Source organism: Terrapene carolina, unplaced genomic scaffold, assembly GCF_002925995.2.
Source record: "Terrapene carolina triunguis isolate 2854851 unplaced genomic scaffold, T_m_triunguis-2.0 Scaffold211, whole genome shotgun sequence".
Taxonomy (NCBI): domain Eukaryota; kingdom Metazoa; phylum Chordata; order Testudines; family Emydidae; genus Terrapene; species Terrapene triunguis.
In genome coordinates, this window is record NW_020664562.1 from 30,113,734 (window position 1) to 30,129,281 (window position 15,548).

The window sequence follows — 15,548 nt, forward strand, 5'->3', positions numbered from 1 at the left end:
CCTTGTAACTCTTGAAACCTAACTTCAATCACTTGTTTTCATGGACACTATAGCTTGGGCTCAGCTCTATTAAATCTTAAAAATAAATAAATTAAAAAATGGGAGCCAATACAAACTGCTTTAAAGATTATTTGACTTTTTTTCTTTGATGACTTCAGGTTTTCTTCTTCTTTTGAAGAAATTCTGCCTACTGGGAACTACCAGCACCTATTTGGGGTGTCTCTCTCCAAAACAACAAATGGTATTAGCTGAAAATGATCCATCCATTCATTCTAAGGCTCCAATCTTGTAAGCACTGTCAGTGGGGATACTCGTAGTTGCAAGTATTATACCCAATAGCAAGCATTTCAGGTTTGGGCTATAAAGTATGAAAGCAAAGGGAAAAGAATCCATTTTGTGCTAAACAACACTGCAACTCTCCCTATCCCCTGAAGTATTAGTCTTGACTGAATTATCAGTATCCTATATATCCTGCTAGGGATTTCACACCATGAAATTGCATTGGGACAATAATTGTCCTGATTATGTTGGACAAAATTGCAAAGTAACCAGACATAAGTAGAGTATTTGGAATTAACAGTAGATGTTTAATCTGAGCTGATGGCATTGGTCTCAGTAATTTGGACAATGAGTAGAAGAAGAGGAATAGGATTTGTGTATAATGTGTGAGCATTTCTCAACCCAGAGGGCAGTTTTTTCACATTCTAAAGCCATCTGAGCTTCCTCCTGCTTGACTGTTCAATATATTGTATTTGTACCAATGTAATCTGAAAAACTAAACAAATGGAAGTTGCTTATGAATATAATGGAAGTTTGATATTTTAAGCCGGTTATTTACTGAGCATTTGCTGATGTGGGCTTGTTTCAAAGAATTGCATATTCAGGTATATTATTGTGATGACACTCAAACTGCATTCAGGTTATGTCAGCATATCTACTGTAAAAGTTTAGGAGGGAAATTATTTGTTTCACACTATGGGTATATAGTGTCCTCTTGATGCACAGGCATTAATTTAGGATCCTGAACTTGGGCTTTCTGCTCTGAGGCCTGCAGGGGAAAGCACACTCTGACTACTCTCCAATGACTCTCATCTCGCTAATGCTCAGAGTGGCATTGACCAGCTCCGCAGGGAGAGATGTCTAGTTCTCTTCAGCTGGGAGGGTTGAACCAGGGACTTTGAAAATGATGAGCAAAAACCAGAGGGGGAATAGAGGGATCCCACTGAAAGAACAGATATTTAACTCTGAATTTCCTGTCCTTTGTAAACTTAAGATAAGAAATTAATCCTACTTTAATATATATTTCTCATTTAATTAGACATTAGACACATTATCAATGAATACAGTGAATGTATACAGATCAGATTACTTACACTTAAATGAAGTATTGAGAGGATGATGAATACCTTTTAGCTAATCAAATTTGGGCCAAATCCTGTTTGCTTTACTCAGATGAGTAAGCCACTGAAGACAAGTGTACTTGCATTATTAAGGCAAGCAGAACTGGGCCATGTGTGTCTGATACTTGTATCCCCAGGGCAGTAACTATCTCTAGTTTTCCTTTGTAATATTTTGAACTTTATACCTGATTTAACTAATTAGTTAATAGCCTTTACTCAGAAATGCTCCTAGCCTTCAGGTTTAGTGTGTTGATTGCTGTCAGAGCATATTATTGTCTTTTCTGACTGAACAGTTCATTGCAATGTAGCTATTGCATTTTCCTTTATTAGAAAACCTCTTGGATTCTTATAAAAAATACCAAATGATCATCCCACATTATCTGGTTAACTAGCACACGTTATAGGTAATTTTGACAAATGCCCAGCTTTTTCATGCAGGAATTTGGGAAAACATTAATACTTAAAGTGTAAAGGATTGTCAATAAGAATAGGGGGGAAATGACTGTGCTATATTGTCTAGCACCTGTTTGTGATCTCACACCAGTTTATATCAATTTAATTCAGTTGACTTCACTGGAGATGCTCACAATTTATACTGTGAGATCAGAATTAGGTTGCCTACATATTGCAATATTCAAAACCAAAATCTGTGGTGTTTTAAAACAGAAATTTGCCACAAAGGGACAGACTGTCTTGTAGGCACTGGCGCAAGTTTGACCTCCTGGGCAGTGCAGCCCATGACCATTCTGAACACAGATCTTTATCCAGCCACCACCACTAATTCCCTGTAAAGGAAGAGCAGGGCCAAGGCTTTGTCTCCTCTGCGTCTTTGGGTCATTTTACCCTAGTGGATGGTAGGAGGGAGCTGAGTGCGGGGACTGCAGTGGTATCTGAGTCATGTTTCTCTCCTTTCCTCCATATACATCTGTATCTTCCACTCTAAATGGAAGGGAGGCTTGGGAGGGATATGTAGACAAAACCACCTGCCTGAGAAGCTGCCAAATGACTTTATTACAATAAAATGGAAACAGTCACACCTAGTAACTTTCTCTTGGTGGCTCTCTAGCTTCCACAGGCATGGCTCTCTGTCCTCTTTCTGCAGAGCTCTTCCAAAGACTCATTTGTCATCACCCACAGACATACGAAAGGGCCAGTCATCTCCCCAAGACATTGCTAGGTTCTGTGTTCACTTTCTCTGTTTGATACTAGCGTCAGCTTTCCTGCCTCCACCAACCAAATAGCTCTATGGGTCTGCCAGTCTCCAGATAGGGTCCACAATGAACAGCTCTGCCCAGCCAAGATCTCAGGGCCAGTTGGTCTAAGCGCTGTATAGACACATAGTAAGAGACAATCCCTTACAACCTAAACAGAGACAAAGGGCAGAAGAAAGGAAGTATTAGTATACTCATAGTAAAGATAAAGAATTAAGGCAGGGAGATTAAGCAACTTGTCCAAGATCATACAGGAAGTCTGTGGCAGAGCTAGGAATATAACTCAGACTCCTCTAGTGCCTTAACCACACAACTATACCTCCTCTCTGGCCATCTCCTTTGGTTATCTCACTTATTTAGATTATTGAAACCAGATGGTATAGTGTTTGACTCTGATTAACCATTCCTTCTGGTGTTACTGTTTCTGATACCTTATTGCTGATAACTAGCTCGGTCTCCTATATGTGAAATTCAGCCTCCAGGGCAGTGTATCCATGTGGATTGGAACAGTAACTTACATCCTGCTCCCTGGTGGTAACTATATTCAATTTTTCAGGATGATCCTCTAAAGATGGGCTATATCCAGGAGCAGCTTTCTTCAAGTGATGTCTCACTGCATTAGTCAGTCCTAGTATCTTTTTTCCTGCTTCATTGCTCAGTTTGCACACTTTGAGTGTAGCATTCCTTCTAAATTCTCATCTGAAACTACAAGTAGTTAAAAAGCTTTTGGTGAAGTTTTTTGAACCCATTTGTCTCTTGAGTGTCAACTTTTCTACAGGACCTCCTACTCTTTCCTTTTCTACAATATAGATTGCATATCTTACATCTGAGTTTCCCTGGCCTACCACATTCAGACAGGTTTCTTATCAGGTCCCTGTTTCCTAGGACTTAACATTATTAGAGGTTGTAATAAGTTTTCCCTCTTGGTGTTCCCTCTTTGCAGTTTCTTCAGTCTTTGTTTCCACCGATTCATGTAGTTAGCATGATTATTACCCTCCTGGTTGTGTACATAGTCCAAAAAGTTACATATGGATAATCTCGTAAAGCAGAAATGGAGTGGGATTCCTTTTTTCATGCTTGTTGCAGTTATAAGTGCTAGTTGGTTTCTACAGTCCTTCTAATATGATATTTATTCCTCAGTCAATATTTGTAATATTATTAAATATTGCTCTGTTGAATTTTTCCATTGTTTCCTTGCAGTTATAGGGTGTAGCACAGGACCTTTCATCCAACTGTATTCACAAAAATCCTTGAGTATTTGACTCTCAAATTCCCTCCCTTGGTCAGAGCAGATCATTTTAGGATATCCAAAATAAAGATAAGATCACTGAATATTTTTTCAGCAGCTGCTCTGCCTGATTTACTGGTGGTGGGCTAGGACTCTGCAAATTCAGTTACATGGCCTATTACCATTAAAATATATTCATATTCCCCATTTTTAATGTCTAGAAGCAGGTAATCAAGGCAGATGAGCTGGTTTGGAGCGGTGGTGGGTAGTACTCTCAAGAAGGCTTTTATCTATATCAGGGGTCGGCAATGTTTGGCACGCGGCTTGCCAGGGTAAGCACCCTGGCGAGCCGCGTGCCAAACGTGGCCGACCCCGATCTATATATTAGTTTTTCCTGTTTACTCACTGACAAACATTGCTAGTATAATGATCTAATAGAATCTCTCTTGTACCAAATGAAATGTGTTCAGTCCCGAGGAGAACAGTATTGACATGCAAATACTGGTCATCAACGGGTTATAAGTTTCAGATAACATAAACTGGGTTTTGGATCCTACCTGTGCATACACAAGTCCTTCCTTACCAGTCTTAGATCTCACCCATTATTGTATCTGGAGCCCTACATATGGAGTCTCTTGTCATCTGTGTGTCCTACTGAGCAATTAATTTCTACCCTGCAGCTCAGTTACTCCCCTAAGGGTGCAGTTCTCACTATATATTCCTTTAAGTGAGAATGGTGTGAATTCAGGGAAACCTGTCCTCCCTCTTACATTAGCAGTTGGACATATGCTGGAAAAGAAAGGTAGCACATTTCCCCTCTTGATGGGCTTGTATATCTGTCACCAGAGCCATCAAAGTATCCTTTGAACACTTCTGTTTATACCACAGCAACTTGTTTTCCTCCATATGCCTGAGAAAGGAAATCCGTGTCAATGCTGGCTTTCTTAGGCCTATATTTAGATGACAACATTGACATCTCAGCTTTAATTTTTTAAAAAATGTCTGTGTATTTAATGTCTCTAGCAATTATGGTTATGAGGAAAACTTAAGTGTAAACACTGAGTGTATGCCAATGCAATGTTGTTTTCCTGACTCCACAGAGAGCATAAAATATGGCTGATGTGGGAACTCCCCCATTCATCCCAAAAAGGTGTTAAGTCAGAAACCTAAGGATGATACAACATGTTGACAATGTTAACTATTTCACTGGTTGTTTTATCATAAATGTTCCAGCTTGTCCCACAATTCCTTACTGTTGCCCATACATCGTCAGATAACAAACCTGTCAGCCTGAGCCTTAAGCATTTTCCTTCCCTGTTAGTGTATGTTCTTGCTATATACTTCGATGTCATCTAACAGTGAGCTAAACTTATCAACAGAGATCCCATCAAAACTCATGTATAAGTCCCACTGCTGGTGCTTGCTAGTACACATGCTGGGGAAGGATTATGCCAGTGTTCCCGCTAATTTTTTCCATCTATGTGCAGAATGAATTTTGTTACGGGCAGTTTGTGCACCAATATCGAGGTGATGTGAGCCACCAGTAGAATTAAATTTTAAGCATAAGAGAGAAATAAAATTATGAAATGCATAGAGCAGTCAAAAAACTAAAATAACAGCACTTTGAAAGAATAAAATTACAGAGAATATATGCCTTGCATGGTGTCAAATATCATCTGTAACTTTCACTCCATGCATCTGAAGAAGTGAGGTTTTTTACCCACGAAAGCTTATGCCCAAATAAATCTGTTAGTCTTTGGGTATGACTACACTACAAGAGTAGTTCGATTTTACTTAAATCGAATATGTGGAATCGATATTACAAAGTCGAACGTGTGTATCCACACTAAGGACAGTAATTCGACTTTGTGAGTCCACACTAACGGGGCAAGCGTCGACATTGGAAGCGGTGCACTGTGGGCAGCTATCCCACAGTTCCCGCAGTCCCCGCTGCCCATTGGAATTCTGGGTCGAGCCCCCAATGCCTTCTGGGGAAAAAAATGTGTCGAGGGTGGTTTTGGGTAACTGTTGTCATCCAACCGTCACTCCCGCCCTCCCTCCCTGAAAGCGCCGGCGGGAAATCAGTTCGCGCACTTTTCTGGTCAGTGACAGCACGGACGCCACAGCACTGCGAGCATGGAGCCCGCTGCGACTATCGCTGCAGTTATGGCCGTTGTCAACACCTCGCACCTTATCATCCACCTTTCCCAGAGGCAGATGCTGAGAAATCGGGCGAGGAGGCTACGGCAGCGCGGTGAGGACCTGAAGTCTGAGAGTGGCACAGACCTGTCACAAAGCACGGGAACCCGCGCCGAGGACATCATGGTGGCAATGGGTCATGTTGATGTTGTGGAACGGCGATTTTGGGCCCGGGAAACAAGCACGGACTGGTGGGACCGCATAGTGCTGCAGGTGTGGGATGAATTACAGTGGCTGCGAAACTTTCGCATGCGGAAGGGGACTTTCCTGGAACTTTGTGAGTTGCTGTCCCCTGCCCTGAAGCGCAAGGACACCCGGATGCGAGCAGCCCTGACTGTCCAGAAGCGAGTGGCCATAGCCCTCTGGAAGCTTGCAACGCCAGACAGCTACTGGTCAGTCGCGAACCACTTTGGCATGGGCAAATCTACCGTGGGGGTGGTTGTGATGCAAGTAGCCAATGCAATCGTTGAGGTACTGCTCTCAAAGGTAGTGACCCTGGGAAACATGGAGGTCATCATAGATGGCTTCGCCGTGATGGGATTCCCAAACTGCAGTGGGGCTATAGATGGAACTCACATCCCTATCCTGGGACCGGACCACCAGGCCAGCCAGTACATTAACCGAAAGGGCTACTTTTCAATGGTGCTGCAAGCACTGGTGGACCATCGGGGACGTTTTATAAACATCAATGTCGGATGGCCGGGCAAGGTTCATGACGCTCGTGTTTTCAGGAACTCTGGTCTGTTTAGACGGCTGCAGGAAGGTATTTACTTCCCGGACCACAAAATAACTGTTGGGGATGTGGAGATGCCTATAGTGATCCTCGGGGACCCAGCCTACCCGCTAATGCCCTGGCTCATGAAGCCCTATACAGGCGCCCTGGACAGTGAAAAAGAACTCTTCAACTACCGGCTGAGTAAATGCAGAATGGTGGTGGAGTGTGCTTTTGGACGTCTCAAGGGGAGATGGAGAAGCTTACTGACTCGCTCTGATCTCAGCGAAACCAATATTCCCATTGTTATTGCAGCTTGCTGTGTGCTCCACAATCTCTGTGAGAGCAAGGGGGAGACCTTTATGGCGGGGTGGGAGGTTGAGGCAAATAGCCTGGCTGCTGATTACGCCCAGCCAGACAGCCGTGCGATTAGAAGAGCCCAGCGGGACACGCTGTGCATCCGGGAGGCTTTGAAAGCTAGGTTCCACAGTGAGCAGGGTAACCTGTGACTATTAAGTTTGTTTACAGAGAAGCTGAACCTGCCCCCGTTTCTTTACCCACTTAATGTTCACTATCCTCTCCAGTTACATACCCCATTCACCCCCTTCCAACACACGTTTAAAAATAAAATCACTTGAAATTTGTTAGTGAACACCATTTTCTTTATTACTGTTTTCGCGGTAAAGTGTTGAACCTGGGACGCAGACTGTGGTGGGGAGCGGGTGTAGTGTAGTGATACAAAGGACGCTTCTAAACTTGAGGAATGACAGGCTCCGCACTGGTGGACTGGTTGTTTCAACAGAGCCTGCCACCCCTCCTGTTCGGGACTCTGTGTGTGGGGGCTATGTGACTTTGTGGCAGAGGGAGGACGGTGACAGATCCCCTACTGCGTGGCTCTGTGATCCAGGATAAGGACCGCTGCATAAGATCTCTAACCGCCCTCCCCCGCCACAAAGTCACATAGCAACCCCCCCCCCCCAGAACATGAAAACCACCTCCCAGACTGACCAGGGTAACTAGTGACTGCAATGTGTGTGCGCCCTGCTGCTGAACCTGCCCCCGCGTCTGTACCCTGGTAAAGGTGACTGTCCTGTCCAATTACCAACCCCCTTCCCCCACTTAAAACAGACTCTCCTCTAAAAGAACATGATGGAAAGAGTAATTAACAGAAACATATTTTTTATTAGCAACTACACATGAAACTGGGGGATGAAACTGGGACGGGGGCTTGGGTGAGGAAAGGACTTATCAAATTTTGGGGAATGACAGCCTTCTGGTACTTGAGCAGTCTGCAGGGGTGGAGTGAGAGTTTTCACGGACTCTGCCGCCCCTCCTTCTTGGGACTTTGGGTGAGGGGGGTATGGGACTTTGTGGCGGGGGAGGGCAGTTAGAGAGAGACTGCAGCGAGGCTCTGTCCTCCTGCCTCCGTTCCTGCAGAACATCCACAAGGCACCGGAGCGTGTCCGTTTGCTCCCTCATTAGTCCAAGCAGCGTTTGAGTCGCCTGCTGGTCTTCCTGCCACCACCTCTCCTCCCATTCAATGTGTGATCGGTGGATTTGGGACAAGTTCTCCCTCCACTGGGTCTGCTGGACTGCCTGGGCTTGGGAGCAGACCATAAGTTCTGAGAACATGTCCTCCCATGTCCTCTTCTTCCTACACCTAATCTGCGCTAGCCTCTGGGAGTGTGATGCCAGGGTATGTCGGGAGACAGTCGCAGCTGTGGGATGGGAAAAAGGGAGTGAATTCCTCAGAAAGATAAATGTAGTTGTGAACAAAGAACATAGTCTTTCTCTGTGAACAAGATCATGCACAGCACCTATCACATGCGCACTCAGGACAAGGTCGAATTTTCGGCCTTTGCATTCAGTGCCTGGGGTCTTGCAGTGCAGATCAGACAAGCGGGGCAGGACAGCGGCATTTGGGTAGCAGGCTGACATGGTAAGCCGTAGACTTGTGGCTGCTTAAAACTTTAATAATAGCACTGGCCTCCTTTCACATTGAAAGCAATGCCAGTCCCTGCTGCCAGCAATCCAGCAAGCATGAACTCTGCCCCTGTCCCACCCCATCGCGGCTGTCCCAGGGAAAGATCCCTGTATGCTGCCCCCTCCCTCCTCCACCACGTGGCTGTAAACCGCCGGTTTCAGTTCTGTAAAGGAACAGGCAAGCAGTCCCAATACTAACATTCCCCTACCTAATTCAAAGCAGGTCACCATGAGCGACATCACTCTGATGAGGATTTCAGAGACCGAGAAAGAAAGGATGCTTCGGGAAAGCCTGCAAAGACCAGGGCCATATGCCGCCATGCTCTGCAAGGCAATGATCCCCGAGTACTTGCTTGTCTCCTGGCGCGGAAACGTTTCCTACCATGGAGGACCCAATAAGGCCGCTCTCCCCAGGAACCTGATGCAAAGGCTTTCCAATTACCTCCAGGAGAGCTTTGTGGAGATGTCGCAGGAGGATTTCTGCTCTATCTCCGGACATATAGACCGGATTTTACTGTAGCTGCACTGGCAGGGACTAAACAGTAGAGCGCCTAGGGCAAACCAATCATGCTAAACCGGACATTGTTAGATTTTTTTTCAGTAGTTGCACTGCCAAGGACTGAAACGTTAAGCGCCTAGGGCAAAGTAATCATGAAAAACCCATTGTTAATATTGTTAATATTCCTGTTCTGTTAAAAATAAATGTTTACATGTTTAAAACACTTACCGACTGATCCTTCCCCTGATTCTGTGTCCGGGTTAATGCCTGGGGACGGTTGGTAGGGGATCTCTGTAAGGGTGATGAAGAGATCCTGGCTGTTGGGGAAATCAGCGTTGTAAGCGCTGTCGACTGCCTCGTCCTCCTCATCTCCTTCCTCATCTTCCCCATCTGCTAACATCTCCGAGGAACCGGCCGTCGACAATATCCCATCCTCAGAGTCCACGGTCAGTGGTGGGGTAGTGGTGGCGGCCGCACCTAGGATGGAATACAGTGCCTCGTAGAAACGGGATGTCTGGGGCTGGGATCCGGAGCGTCCGTTTGCCTCTTTGGTCTTCTGGTAGCCTTGTCTCAGCTCCTTGATTTTCACGCGGCACTGCGTTGTATCCCGGCTGTATCCTCTCTCTGCCATGGCTTTTGAGATCTTCTCGTAGATCTTTGCATTCCGTTTTTTTGATCGCAGCTCGGAAAGCACGGACTCATCGCCCCACACAGCGATCAGATCCAAGACTTCCCGATCAGTCCATGCTGGGGCCCTCTTTCTATTCTGAGATTGCATGGCCATCTCTGCTGGAGAGCTCTGCATCGTTGCCAGTGCTGCTGAGCTCGCCACGATGTCCAAACAGGAAATGAGATTCAAACTGCCCAGACAGGAAAAGGAATTCAAATTTTCCCAGGGCTTTTCCTGTGTGGCTGGTCAGAGCATCCGAGCTCGGACTGCTGTCCAGAGCGTCAACAGAGTGGTGCACTGTGGGATAGCTCCTGGAGCTATTACTGTCGATTTCCATCCACACCTAGCCTAATTCGACATGGCCATGTCGAATTTAGCGCTACTCCCCTCGTTGGGGAGGAGTACAGAAGTCAAATTTAAGAGACCTCTATGTCAAACTAAATAGCTTCGTTGTGTGGACGGGTGCAGAGTTAATTCTATGTAACGCTGCTAAATTCGAAATAAACTCCTAGTGTAGACCAGGCCTTTAAGGTGCCACCGGCCTCCTTGTTGTTTTTTAGAGAATATATGTGCATTGCAGGAAGTACCAAGAAGTAACAACAACAATAATACAATTAAGAGTTTGGGAGGTGAGTGTGAAAGACTGTGTGCGTGCGTGCTGGCTGCTGGGGAAGTCTATGCAAGACTGTGCACTGTCTCTTTAAGCACAGTAGCACTCACCAGAAGGCATGTTCAGACCACAGTAGCTGCTAGCAGCTCCAGCCTGCTCCTGAGCCAGGTCTTCCTCCCCCTCTTCTCCCCTCCCCCCACAGCTCTGCAGAGATGGGGGTACATCGGCAGGGGGACACGCTGACATCAGCACCCACCCCTCCGCTTGCACAGCAAGCAGGAGGGTCCCAGGAGCAGCTTGCCAGGGGCTCCAAGACAGAGGGTAGGAGCAACACGGCTGCAGAGTAGTGGCAGGGAGGGGCACCTGAACACACGTCGCCGGATGTATGCGGCTCTGCTAATCAAGAGTGCAGCACTTGATTGACTCTTGGATGGCCGTGCAGCCATGCAGCTTAGAGACTATGACTATAATCAACTACCACCCAGATAACCTCTCTACAGCTATCAGCAGTGGTAGCTTGCCTACCATTATTGCGCTGCCGAGCACAGCCAACCAGGCTATGGCTACCTCCTATAGCAATGGTGGGAGGAAAGGTCTCCTTTCATTCCCTCTCTCTCTAGCACACCCCTGCCCACAGCCAGCCAATAATTTGGCCCTCAGTGTATAGTGAATTCAAAGGAATAATGAATGGCAAACGGAGATACTTAATTTGTGTTTCAGATCTCTCACTGAAAAATGCTGTGGAAATGAGATCCAATTTTATTTTTATGAAGTAGCCTTATAATTAGGGTTTTGAAATATAGTATAATATGGTTATAGATATGGTAGTTAGAATATAGACATATTAGATTTGATTAGATTTGGCACAAGGGAAATTTTCTTTTGTATTAGCAGGGCATTTAATTTCAACTTCACAGAAAGCAGACTTTGCAATTGAAATCTGTTGACTGTTCACAGCTCTCTAGTGCAGTCAGCAGCAGCTCCGTGGAGCAGGGTTGGTTGCTCAAGATTTCTGAGCTCTAAAGTTGTCATTTCAATTTTTCTGCATTTCATTTTAAATTCGTTTTTAATGGCATGGTTACACTGTCCAGAGCATAAATCTCAAAACAGGATTTGCATTTAGAATGCTGTAAAATACAACATTCCTTCGGGTATACTTATGAGGGGACCATATACCCATTCATATAAATCAAGATAAGAATACTAAAGCAAAGCAATTTGATTAGGTACTAAATTCAAAATGTTACAAGACTGTGGTCTAACAGCCACCAGGAACTTAAGTCGGGCTGCTTATACAGCACTGACTAGAGTGGAAAATTAAAATGACAGGTTTAAGAGATAAAGACAATCCTGTTCTTATTCAGCTTTAGGGTTCCTACCAGTTTATCTAGGTTATGAGGTGTAACGTAATATTACATACACATCTAATATAAACATTGAGACTTTTATAGATATGTCAAAATGATACCATTTGATGTGAAATAAAATGAATTACAACCTTGTAAATTCTATCATTTACTCTTATGGGCATACCCCTCTCTCCCCTCCCCGCCCCCCGAGGGGCATAGAGCAAAAAGTCTGTAAATTTTACCTTGTGTATAATCAAAACAATAAAATATAGTTTTAAATTATGGGAGATAAAGCTGCCCTTAGCTAAACTAATCAACAATAATTAAAGCCAAATGCAATTTTAATTAATGAATGTCTGAAGTTTTTAAGGCTTTTCATTTCAGGTTAACAGTTCTCTCAGACGCACCCAGTTCTTCTGTTCCTCCATTACTCTTTTTCTATTTTTTTGCAATATGATTTTCCCCCCCTCTTTAATTCTCGCAAAAAGTTATTTTTTCCCTAAGCACTTCTCTGATTCCATCGCTCCTTTACATCTTTATAAAGATCAAGAAATCCCACTTGAGGCTACAACAGTTGTTTGCAAATTTCTTAGATCTGTCTCCCTTTAAAACAATGCAGCCTCCTCCCACCTCCTTCTTATAATGATATCAAGAAAGTCTTTTATGGATTGGACATATTTGGCAAGTAACTGCATTCCTTTCCTATCAAGTTTTACAGCTTTTATATAGCCAGTACAGCCCATTTAAACTCATATTCATTCTATACATACTTGCTTTTGGTGATATTTCTTTTCTGCATACCCTCTTATAATTAGGAAGTCAGCCCCTAAGGGCCCAATTAGCCAACATGTGAATGTAATTATAACTCTTGACTTTGTTTCATGTGTGTCTGTGATATGAGTTTGACCATGCACAGTGTGACCTACTCACAAGGTAAATTCAGCCCCATATCATTTGTGCAATCAGCTTTATTCAGATTTATAGTAAATGTATAGTTATGCAACAAATGCCATATATAAAAGTAACTTTTCTTGTTATTCCAATGCCACATTAAAGACAGTCTCATAGTACATTTAGACATACATTGTCCAGTGTTCTTCTGTATTGTAGCGATGTGGTGACGCACCCACCGCGGCGCCTCCTGCTGATCATCCTGGGAATTAGCTTTCCAGCTCCGGAGCACCTTCTGCTGTCTGAAGTCCTGCCTGCTGCTGGCCCCTGTGTCCCTCCCGGACCCTGGTGCCACTTACCTCGGGGGTCTGCCCTCTGCAGTAACCCCACAGTCTCTGGGTCTCCCCTCCCCGGGGAACCCAACCCTCTATCCCCGCCTTGCCTCAATGGCTACTGCCAGTGGGGCAGACAGCAGTCTATAAACCACTCATCATCGGCAAGGGGGGTTGAACCTGCTGCCTTTGCCTACAATGGGCTGCACCTCTGCAACCCCAGTACCCTTCCCGGCCTTTAGGGAGGCCTGCAGCCTGGGGGTTTTCCAGGCTGGAGCTCCCCAGCTCCTCTGGCCTTCCCCCAGCCCTGCTCCACTCTAGGTACCCTGCTCAGCTCCCAGGCAGCCAGGCCCGTCTCTTTCCACAGCTAGAGAGAGACCCTGAGCTCCTGGCTAGCAACCCTTTTATAGGGCCTGCAGTGGCCTGATTGGGGCATGGCCCCAGCTCTGGCTGCCTTCCCAATCAGCCTAGCCTTCTGGCTCCCCAGGGCTGTTTTAACCCCTTCAGGGCCAGAGTGGGGTGACCACCCCACTACACACACCCCCTCAAAATCCCCACCCCTGTGGGTAGGGGGGACTCTTGGCTTGTGCTCCCCAGAGCTGCCCCTCCAAGCCCATCCCTCCAGAGCCACCCACCTCATCTCTGAAGCCTCGGGCCATCTCCTGGGAGTGTGCCTCTGCCTTCCGGCGGGCCAGCTCCGCAGCCTCCAGCCGCGTCCTCAGGTCCGTATTTCCCAGACCCTCCACCCTCAGGGTTTGGGTCACCTTGGTGGTCTGTCCGACAACCAGCTGGGTCCTGGGCTCTTTCCGGCCCCACTCTGTCTGGGTTTCCTCACTGGCAACTGGCTTGGCAATGGTCCATCTCCGTCGCTACCTCCGCCACCTCTCCTGGGTGGCCCAATGGCCAGTCTGCCATTACCTCTGCCGCCTCCCTGGAGGGGGTAGTGTCTCTTAACGTGGCCCAGTTTCTGGCAGCCCTAGCAGGCTCCCCGCCTCCTTCCTGCCCTGCTCATTTTCCCCTCGTTTCTGGGCCCAGCCCTCCCTGGGTTGCCCGGGGTCATGTTCCCTGGGCCTGGGCAATCCCTCCAGAGGTGTCCTCGCTGTCCACAGGCCCAACATGTCCACAGCCACCTGGGTTCCCTCACCTGGTGGCCTGTCCTAGGGACTTGCCCCTGTCCCTCCTCTGGGGGAGGTGCCCTGCCCCCATCCCAGTAGGAACAATCTCTTTTTATATGTCCCCGCCTTGTATAGGCATAACAACTCCATCGCTCAGCCACCAGCCTCCTGGCCCTGGCTCTCCTCTTCTCACACCATTCTCCCTGTTTCCTCTGAAACTCCTGTTGGAGGAGTTTTACTAGGGCTCGCTGTTCCCTGGCCAGCTGCCCCAATTGTTCCTGCAAGGCCCACTGTACCTCCCACTGTCTCTCCTGGTTCTCCCGGACCACATAGACCCCGGTCTCACGCCGCTCCTGTGTTCTGTCAGGACCCTGGCACCGGAGACCAGCCAGGGACGGCACAAGATCCTTCCACAAAGAACACCTCTGCGAATAGGGGATCCATCACCCCTTTTCTTCTCTGCTTGGCAATAGTCCCAGTCCTTGCCTTGCCCTGTATATCAGGGACGGACCACACTTGCCTGCATTCTCCACCACCTTGTAGCGATGCACCCACCGCAGCGCCGCCTGCTGGTCATCCTGGGAATTAGCTCTCCAGCTCTGGAGCGCCCTCTGCTGGCCAAAGTCCCACTTGCCACTGGTCCCAATGTCCCTCCCAGACCCCAGTGCCCCTTACTTCAGGGATCTGCTCTCTGCAGTACCCCTGCAGTCTCTGGGTTTCCCCTCCCTGGGGAACCCCCAACCCTCTATCCCCGCCTTGCCTCAGTGGCTACTGCCAGTCATCGTCTAGCCCCTACTCACTGGGGCAGACTGCAGTCTATAAACTACTCATCATTGGCAAAGGGGGGGTTGAACCTGCTGCCTTTGCCTACCCTGGGCTGCACCTCTGCAACCCCAGTACCCTTCCCGGACTTTAGCAAGGCCTGCAGCCTGGGGATTTTCCAGGCTGGAGCTCCTCTGGCTTTCCCCCAGCCCTGTTCCACTCTAGGTACCCTACTCAGCTCCCAGGCAGCCAGTCCTGTCTCTTTCCACAGCTAGAGAGAGACTCTGCCTGAGCTCCTGGCTAGCAGCCCTTTTATAGGGTCTGCAGTGGCCTGATTGGGGCGTGGCCCCAGCTGTGGCTGCCTTCCCAATCAGCCTAGCCTTCTGACTCCCCAGGGCAGCCCTTTCCCAGGGCTGTTTTAACCCCTTCAGGGCCAGAGCAGGGTGACTAGCCCGCTACAGTATCTATATATTTCCATTGAATCAACATTTTCTGTGGCCTCATTAATGTGCCAATAATATCTGGGTTTATTCTACTTGTTTTAATATTCAAAGTACAACCTTCATGCTATTTCAATGTATTTGGCT